Here is a 9769-nt window from a genome sequence, read left to right on the forward strand (position 1 = left end):
TCCGAGTATTTGTAAATTGAACAATTGGGTTCCCCTAGGGGGCACCTGATATCCCAGTGTACAGACCATTTTCTATATTATAGGTAATTGAGCCAAAGAAAATAACCACAGCTTAAATCCCTAATTTTAAGGCTCAAGTTTTATCATGCTGATATAAAAAGCAATAATAGAAATACAAGAGGATAATTCTTAAGTGCATATAGAAATATGTACTTAGAGCACATGTGGTTTAATGGATAAGACTAAGTAAATGGAAGGTATGAGATGGTTAGGGAGAAGTAAAGTGGTTAATAGATGAGTGTAGATAAAGGTTCCAAGGAACAGTGGGCCTTCTCTACACCATGAGCTGGATGCTGTTCTAAATTATCTCCAAGAGGCCCCAAGATTTGAAACTACTAAAGAACATGTGTTAAGAAACAAATCAGATTTCTAGCTCAAAAGGAACTTTAGAGGAAAGAACATCAGTAAAACTCTTCTTCACCCTTTTTACATGTGAGAAAATAAGTTCCGTCATACAGTAGACCAATAACCTGGGATTTGAACTGGGGTCCTACAATTCAAATTCTGTGTTCTTTCTACTTCGTGTTCTATCTTTGTAAATTATCACATTTTTGTTGGAAATTCAATAAGGATTCTGTCCATAAGTGCTTGAATATTTTCTGCATTTGAATATGGAACAAAGCTTAAGATCCTGATTTGAATCAACTGAAATTTCTCTTCTCCCAATGTATTCTCTAAAAAAAAAAAAAAAAAGTATTTGCAATCAAAGTTCTACTAATTGTTACTAGGACATAATCTGTTCTCAGAATTTCAGATAGAATTTACACAAAGAAAACCATGTTCTGTATTAAACAACCAAACACATCAAATGAGTATTGAGAAGGATAGGATCAACTTTAACTGTATAGTTAATGAATTTGAGATGTTAAATAGTTTTAAGATTTCCAAACCAATTATTCAATAATTGGTCCCATATACAGAAACAATGAATAGGCACTTGAACTATATGATATCTCACTCTTGCCCACTTTATCCAATCCTACTTTGAGGGGCTATAATACATACAAACATGCACACATGTATACAAGTGTGTGCATATATGTGTATATATAAACATGTATTGCATAGAATTAGGTTAACACGCATCTATTATTTATTCTCTGGATTGCCCACAACCTTTATTCTTCAGAAAAAAATCCCAGCCAGATAGCATTGCTGGAGGAAATTGGCATTAAAAAGATAGAGGATTTGTTTTTAAAATGGTATCAGGGAACAACTTGGAATTATTGGAAGTGCTTGTTCAATTTCCCATATACAATTCTGTCTGCTCTCTTCCTCCTATTCAATTTGGGCACAATTTTGTTCAGTTCAGGGCCTTTCCATGGCAAATATATTATGCAACCACTAAGTATTCCAGAGCTAGAGACTTGCAATTCTCTAGTTATCCTTAATTCCATTATTTCCTTAGAAGATGACTTTTATCAATTTACCCTTACCTTGTGAAAAGGAATCAGTTTAAGATAAAATAATAGGAATAGTGTAGTTAGGAAGATTCTTCTTCCAGAGTTGAAATACAGTCTCAGGCCCATAATAGCTATGAGATGCTAGGCAGGTCAATTAACCCCATTTACCTCAGTATCCTTATCTGTAAAATGAGCTGGAGAAGGAAATGGCAAACCACCCTAGTACCTTTGCCAAGAAATACTAAATGGTCACAAAGGGTCGGACATGACTGAAACAACTGAACAACTTATCCCTTTTCTCAAGCTAGTGACTCTATATAGGATCCTTGATCTCATTCATTTAACAATTGAACAGATCCATTGCCATAAAGTGGCTTTCCCAGAGTTACATAGGTGATAAAAAATAAGTAGTAGAGCCAAAATTCCAACTCAAGACTTGTGACTCCCTTTTGCTACCTCATAAGCACTTGAGGTTGAGGACTAGTTCTGTGATAATGATTGGTATAGAAAATAGCAGGAGAGAGAAACTTCCTCTATCAATGCAGACATTTCTCTAAAATGTATGGTCTCAGTTTCACTGAGCACTAAGAATTTGACTTGTGTAGGGTCACAAAGCCAGTTTGGTCTGAAGTAGGACAGTAGAGATAGCTTCCCAAATTGAGCCAAAAAAGATTAACAGTAGGGAGCCATTGAAGACTTTTGAATATGAAAGTATGTACCTACCTACAATTATTCATATAATATTGTCATGTTTGTTACAGCCAATAAACTATATAGGTACTAAGATACTGGATAAAGGCCTATATGTGTGTGTGTGTGTGTATGTGTATATACCTTTTATTTGTGTGTGAATGTGTGTAAAACCCTACCATTTTGCAATAGGATGCAGATGTATCTCACTTAATACAATAAATGTGCTCTTGAAAAGTTGCATGAAAATCAAATTTTTATACCAGACATTTTGACCTACTTCAAAGTGTTTGCAAATTAAAGGATTTTTATGATAAATCTTTTCTTAGGATTACCTTTTTTAAAAATCTGCATTTTCACATATATTAGATTCTCTTTAAGCAAAATTCAGTTTCAATATGCTTGTCATATTTGTGTGCCTAGTATGGAGCAATCATGTAGGAAATCATTCTGTGTATTTACCCATATGTTACTACCCATAGACTCATTCAGAAAGGTTTTGGTTTTCCTTATACGTAGTTGTGTGTGTGTGTGTGTGTTTTAAATATACATTAATAGAAAAATTTATGTATTTCATTATAAATATTTTTATGTTATTAAATGAAGTAAGTTTTCAATAAATATTTCATGTTAATTTTTTTAAACAGCATTCAAATGTATTATATGTTCTGTGTAATAGAACTTTGTTGTATTATACATGTTAAACTATAACCTTAGCAAAGAAGAGTCTTTACAACTTTAAGCTGGAAGTAAGATTTGTGTTCTCAGCAACCAATAGCTTCTTGGCAAAATTCAAATATTCATTTTTTTCTTCCTGAGTTCCACTAAGTTTCTCAGAATGTGGTGAGACAAGCAAACAAAAAACAAATGAAAACCTTGTATGCAATTTCCCTAAAGCTAACATTATGAAAAAAAACCTGTGTAAACTCAGAAGATTTAGATTTAAGTTCTGTTACTATCTATGATTGATCTTGGGCAAGTCAATTAACTCTGGGTTAACTCAACTTTCTGTCTACATTTGTACAAGTCAACATCCTTAATTTTCAGTTTACTAATTTGTAAAATGAGTGTTAGGAGATAATTTTTAAATTTATTTTAAAATTTTATTTTATTTTCCCTAGTTACATTTAAAACTATTTTTTAAACTGTTGAGTTCCAGATTCTCTCCCTAATCCCCATTCCTGTCTCCCATTAAGAAATCCCATGTGAAGTTACACATTTCCATAAAAGTCATGAAAGAAAATATAGGTCTCCCATCCTAATAAAAAAAAACCCTCAAGAAAAATAAAGTAAAAAAAAGGAAAAGAAAAAGTATGATTCGATCTATTCAGATACACAATCAGTCTAGTTGGTTATATATAGGATTTTTTACCATAAGTCCTTCAGAGTAATCATGGATCATTGTACTGCTGAGAATAGCAAAATCATTTCCAACTGGTCATCCCAGAACATTGTTATTACTTTGTATACAGTACATTTTACTTTGCTTGAGGTCATGGAGGACTTTCCAGGTCTTTTTTCCAAAAGCATTCTGCTCATTACTTCCCATATAGCAATAATATTCCATGACAGTTATATACCACAATTTATTCAGCCATTCCCCATTTGATGAGCATTTCTTCAATTTCCAATTCTTTGCCCTCAGAAGAGACTGATAACAAATATTTTTCTACATATAGGTCCTTTTCTACCCCCTTTAAAATTTCTTTTGATATTCATGCCTAATAATGGAATTGTTAGGTCAAGGGATATATATGAATTTATAGCCCTTTGAGCATAGATCATATCTTTTGATCATTTGTCAATTGGGGCACGGCTCTTATTTCTCTCTGTGTTTGATAAGGCCTTATCTGATAAACTTGCTTCAAAATTCTTTTTACAATTACTATTGCTAACAGTATTTCCCCCTATTTATTTTTTTCTCTCTTTTCACGCTGCCCAACCTCAAAAATGTTTTGCCACTGACTACTCCCTCCCCCAATTTGCCCTCTCTTTTATCACCCTCCCTCCCTTCCCATATCCCATTCCCCTCCTATTTTCCTGCAGAATAAGATGGATTTCTATATCCATATTGAGTGTATGTGTTATTTCCTCTTTGAGCCAGTTCTGATGAGAATAAGGTTCATTCATTTACCCTCTCCTCCTTCCCCTCCACTGAAAAGCTTTCTTCTTTCTTTTTTAAGGCAGATAATTAAAACCATTCCACTTCTCCCTTTCCCTTTCTCCAAGTACATTCCTCTCTCCCCACTTAATTTCATCATTTTTTAAAAAATAATATCCCTCCATATTCAACTTACACTTATGCTCTCTCTCTCTATTCCTTCAAACTGCCATAATAATGAAAAAGTTTAATAAATTATAATTTTTCTCCCATATAGAAACATAAACAGATAAACCTAATTAAGTCCTTGATAATAAATCACTTTCTTGATAGCCTCCTTATGCTTCTCCTGAGTCCTGTATTTGAAAATCAAATTTTCTATTAGACTCTGGTCTTTTCACCATGAATGTTTGAAAATCCCCTATTTCATTGAATGTCCACCTTTTCCTCAGAGGGATTATACTCAGTTTTGCTAGGTAAATAATTTTGGTTGTAATCCTAGCTCCTTTGCTCTTGGGATATCATATTCCAAGTCCTCTGGTCCTTTAATGTAGAAGCTGTTAAATCTTGTGTTATACTGACTGTGGCTCCACTATATTTAAATCTTTTTTTCTGATGCTTGAATATTTTCTCCTTAACCTGGGAGTTTCAGAATATGGCTGTAATATTGCTGGGAGTTTTCATTTTGGGCTCTCTTTCAGGAGATGATCAGTAGACTTTTTTCAATTTCTATTTTAACCTCTGGTTCTAGACTATCAGGACAGTTTTCCTTGAAAATTTCTTGAAAGATGATGAGGTACTTTTTTGATCATGATTTTCAAGTAGAACAATAGTTTTTAAATTATCTTTCCTGGATCTTATTTTCCAGGTCAGTTATTTTCCAATGAGATATTTCACATTTTTTCTATTTTTTTACTATTTTACTTTTTAAGGCATTCTCATTAGCTTTTTTTTGTATTTCATTTTGTACCACTCTATTCTTTTCCTAATCTCTGTCTCTCTCTGTGTCTCTCTCTCTCTCTCCAAAATCCGTTTTGTGTTCTTCCATGGCCTTTGATTTTTCTTGTCACCATAATAACTTTCAGTGGTCAGAAACTTTTTTTATTGTCTGCTCATTTTTCTAGCCCATTACTTGCTTTTAATTCTTTGATAAGGAAGGCTCTCTTTCCAGGGTGGAGGGTGTCCTGTCCCAAGCTTCAGGGGTTTTGTGCAGCTGTTTGTCACAGATCTTTTCTCCTGAGCTTCTACTTTGCCTTCAGCTAGAAAATGTTCTACTTCATCCTTTTGGGTGTTCTGAAACTCTAAAATTGGTTTAGAGTCATTGTTTAAAGGAATTTAGAATGGTTTGGGAAAGAGGTTGGGTGAGTCCCTGCCTTTATTTGTCATCTTGACTCTACCTCGGGAGATATTTTTATAGATGAAGGAAAACAGCATAATGCTGAATTTAGAATCAGAGAACCTGGATTTGAGTACTAGTTCTGCCCATTTGACCTTAGGTCACTTCACCTTGGACAAGTGTGCAAAGTCATACGAGGGATTTTGCACTGGGTCTAGAGTAAATATATCTCAAGGTTGTTGTGAGGATCAAATAAGCTAATATTTGTCAAGTACAAAACACAAGTACGCAGTACCTGGAACATAGTAGGTGCTTAATAATTTTGTGTTGATTGATTAATTGCTATATCAAATGAAATAGTTTAAATAGGTGATCTCTAAAGTCTTTTCTAACTTTTTACCTTTTGTGTTTGTGTTTCAGGTTCTTAAAGGTCACTAAAATCTACAATTTTTTTTTAAAGGAGAATGTATACATACTCTCAAATGGTATATTATAATTTTCTAAGACCTTAACTAATATCTTTAACTTAGAGAAAAGAACCGTGGGGAAATTATGAAAATATGTTGGACAAAACTACATGACAAAACAACATAATTTCACATTCTCTTTTATTCTTTGTCCACATTTAATGATGTTTGTCAATAATATAGCAACTGAACCTGTGGATTTCACAACTACCATTACAGGTCAGCACCATCTCTGCAATTGATACAATTCAGTGATTTTCCCAGACTCAGAGAGCCAGTATGTATCAGAGGTGAGACTTAAACCCAGTTCTTTGTTTTGAGGCAAACTATGGTTCCCTTGTATCATGCTGCCTTTGATTTTAGAGGGGAGGATTCTGGAAAAATGGAGGAGTAAACTGGCTAATTTTAAGCTCTCCAGATTTCCCCCAAATCTGCCATAGAATGATGAAAAATCAAGAAGATTTGGGACAGAAAGGGGTCCTTCAGTTACAACCTGAGAAGATCCAAAGAAAGAGCCTGGTATAGGAATTAACCTCTGGCCTAGCTCCTTAAAAATACCAAGTGAACTAGCTAGGTGTGGCTGGAGCTTCAGCGGGAACTACAGAAACTTTCACCTGCCAGATTGTTTGTCAAATTGGGATTAGGTGAACCTCAGCTGATTAGGAACACCAAATCTAGTGTGTTGCTGGGATGCAGCCCTGTTTTATATTCCTTTTCTGTTTTTTTCTTTTTTCCTTACTCTGTTTTTTCAAATAAAATAAATTTTAAAAACCAAAAAACATTTTAACCAAAAGTGTATCCTTCCAAAACAAAAATCAAAATGGTATTCCAGAAAATAAAAAATGTTCTTCCTTCAATGCACCATGGCTATTTCATTTTTATGGCCTATAGTGTGTAATTTCAAAAGTAAGAATGCCAGCTGAAGATCTACAAAAAAACTAAGTTACTGCCTGACATACCTACCAATCAAATACTTCTGAGAACTGCCAATTAATCACAAAGGTAGGAATACTCCTGGGGTTTAGAATTCAATTGGCTAAACTCATTTAGGTTGAACCATTTAAATTTAATTTTTTTTTAATATTGGTTCTTTATTTTTAAATTGTACTTCATCCACTTACTAATAGAGTTCAGTACTTGTAAGTAACTATATAATTTAGGAAAACAACCATTATTTCCCTAAATAACTATTTACCACTATTTTGGAAACATTCTTTTTTTTTTTAGGAAAATTGAGATTAGGATACTCTTTTTTTAAAAAAGAGTCAACACATCCAATTTCACTTCATGACAATTTGAATACCGTTTTCATTTTTAGCCTAGAGACTAGTTTTTTTAAAAAGCAAAATAAACAAGAGCTTTAACAACTATTTACATTTTGTTTTGTATAAACTTATCCATGATTCTGTACAATTTGGATGAGCTTTCTTGGTCAGTATTTGCAGATCTATAATGACTTCCAACTTTTAACAGTTTGTTTCAGTTCAGTGCCATATCCAGCACCACTGGATTGTGTCCAGAATTGTGACAAATGTTGATAGGACTAGGACAAAAGCATATTACCTGGTCCTAGTCCTGAGGGAGTGTGAATCTTATTAGAGGGAAGAAATTATTTCTCTCTATAGATGATCTTTTTAAATGAGTTATGATCTGTATAGATGTATTTTGAAATGATCAGATGGGAAAAAAGATATTTGGTTCTTTTAAGAGTCAAAACAAATTTCTTATTGAGGCCAGATTAAATAATCTGTTAGAAGCCTGTTATAGCCTCAGTAAATGAATCCATTTAGCAATTCATCTCTAGGCTTATGCCTATGCTAAATAGATAGTCTTGTTTATTGAATTTAATTGCTTAAATTTCACCCTAAGATAGTAGCTAGCTATTTTAAAAATCTATGATTGCAAAAATACCATCAGTTTGAGACATGTAATATGGGCACATGCAGAAGAATGTAGTCCAATACTCTCATTTTACAGATGAGAAAACTGAGGCCCAGAAAAATTAAATAACTTGCACACAGATGGTAAGTATCAAATTTGGAATCTGGATTTAGAGGAATCCAGGTGGAATAAAGGATGATAGCAATGAACCAAGGGAACCAGTAGGCCAAGGCATGAAGCTAACAGGAAAGAAAGAAATTAGGCTAGAAGGAGGCAGCCCAGGACTCATAAATTTTATATGTCCAGGAATTTAACCTAGGTAACTTTGAATTGAATAGAAGAATGAAGTCCACACTGACTCCTCCAAACCTATAGTTGTAAACTTCTAAGTTAATAAATAAGGGACTCTTGGTTTCATATGACCTAAATAGAGTCACAAGGAACAGAAAAACTCATGGAAAGTACTCCCTTGCACTCTTAACACACTAATAAATGTATGATGGAGATGTTCATAGGAAAGAAAATAAAGGTTAGAAAGAATGAAAACAAAAGAGGCTCTAAGAAGAAACACTGGTAAGTAAATTATTATCATTTATCTGATAAACTGAAAGCAGGTAAAGACTAGAATCAAAGCTATATACTATTAAAGCTTTTTGATTCAAAGTTTCCCTGAAACCACTTCCAATGATTCTGTGATGATGAGAGCCGTTTACACCCAGAGAGTGGACTGTGGGAACTGAGTATGGATCACAACATAGCATTTTCACTTCTTTTGTTATTGTTTGCTTGAATTTTATTTTCTTTCTTATTTTTTTCCTTTTTGATCTGATTTTTCTTGTGCAGCAAGATAATTGTATAAATATATATGCCTATATTGGATATACATATGTATTTACCATGTTTAACATATATTGGATTACTTACCATCTAGGGGAGGGACTGGGGAGAAGGGAGGGGAAATTGGAACATAAGGTTTTGCAAGGATCAATGGTAAAAAAAAAAATATATATATATATATCCTTGCATATGTTTTGAAAATAAAAAGCTTCACTTTTTAAAAAATGGAAAAAAAATAGGAAAACTTATTTAAAATAAATAAATAAATTATTTGACTATTCTATTTAAAAACAACAACAATAACAACGAAGTTTCCCTGAAGTTTTTGAAATGAAGCCAAAACTGGAACTTAGGGAAAACCTCAGAAAGCTCCTCTCCCTAAAATAGCAATGATCAACTGTAAGACTTAGATTAAGCAGGATATAATAACAGTAATAATTTAGCCAGTACACATATCACACATTTATATGGCATCTAAAGATTCATAAAGCAAAGTACTCCTTCATAATGAATCTGTAGTATAAGTAGCATTAATATTATCTGCATTTTATAGATGAGGAAATTGAGGCTGAGAGAGGTAAAATGATTTGCCTATGGTCACACAGCTAGTATATATCAGAGCCATGATCCAAATCCACTATTTTTTCCAGCTCCAGGGTGTTGCCTTCTACCTCTAAATTTATATTTTGGGAATTGGTAGGAGGCAGGATGGAATCGTGCCAGGGTTAAGCTTTTGGAGATATTCGTCAGTCCCGAGCTGCCTCTGTCTAATCATCTGACTTCATTCTTTCAGGCCGACCTCCTGATTTAGCCCATTGAGTCCTTGAGTTCTTTGCCACCACTCTAGATTCTACCTGATTTCTCATTGTCCTTATTGCTGGGTCATGTGACCCCATTTGAGGTTTTCTTGGCAAAGCGATTGGAGTGGTTGGTTCTTACCTTTTCCAGCTCATTTTATCGATGAGGGAGAAAGAGAAGGATCATCAGTTGTCTT

The sequence above is a fragment of the Sarcophilus harrisii genome, chromosome 3, assembly GCF_902635505.1.
Source record: "Sarcophilus harrisii chromosome 3, mSarHar1.11, whole genome shotgun sequence".
NCBI lineage: Eukaryota > Metazoa > Chordata > Mammalia > Dasyuromorphia > Dasyuridae > Sarcophilus > Sarcophilus harrisii.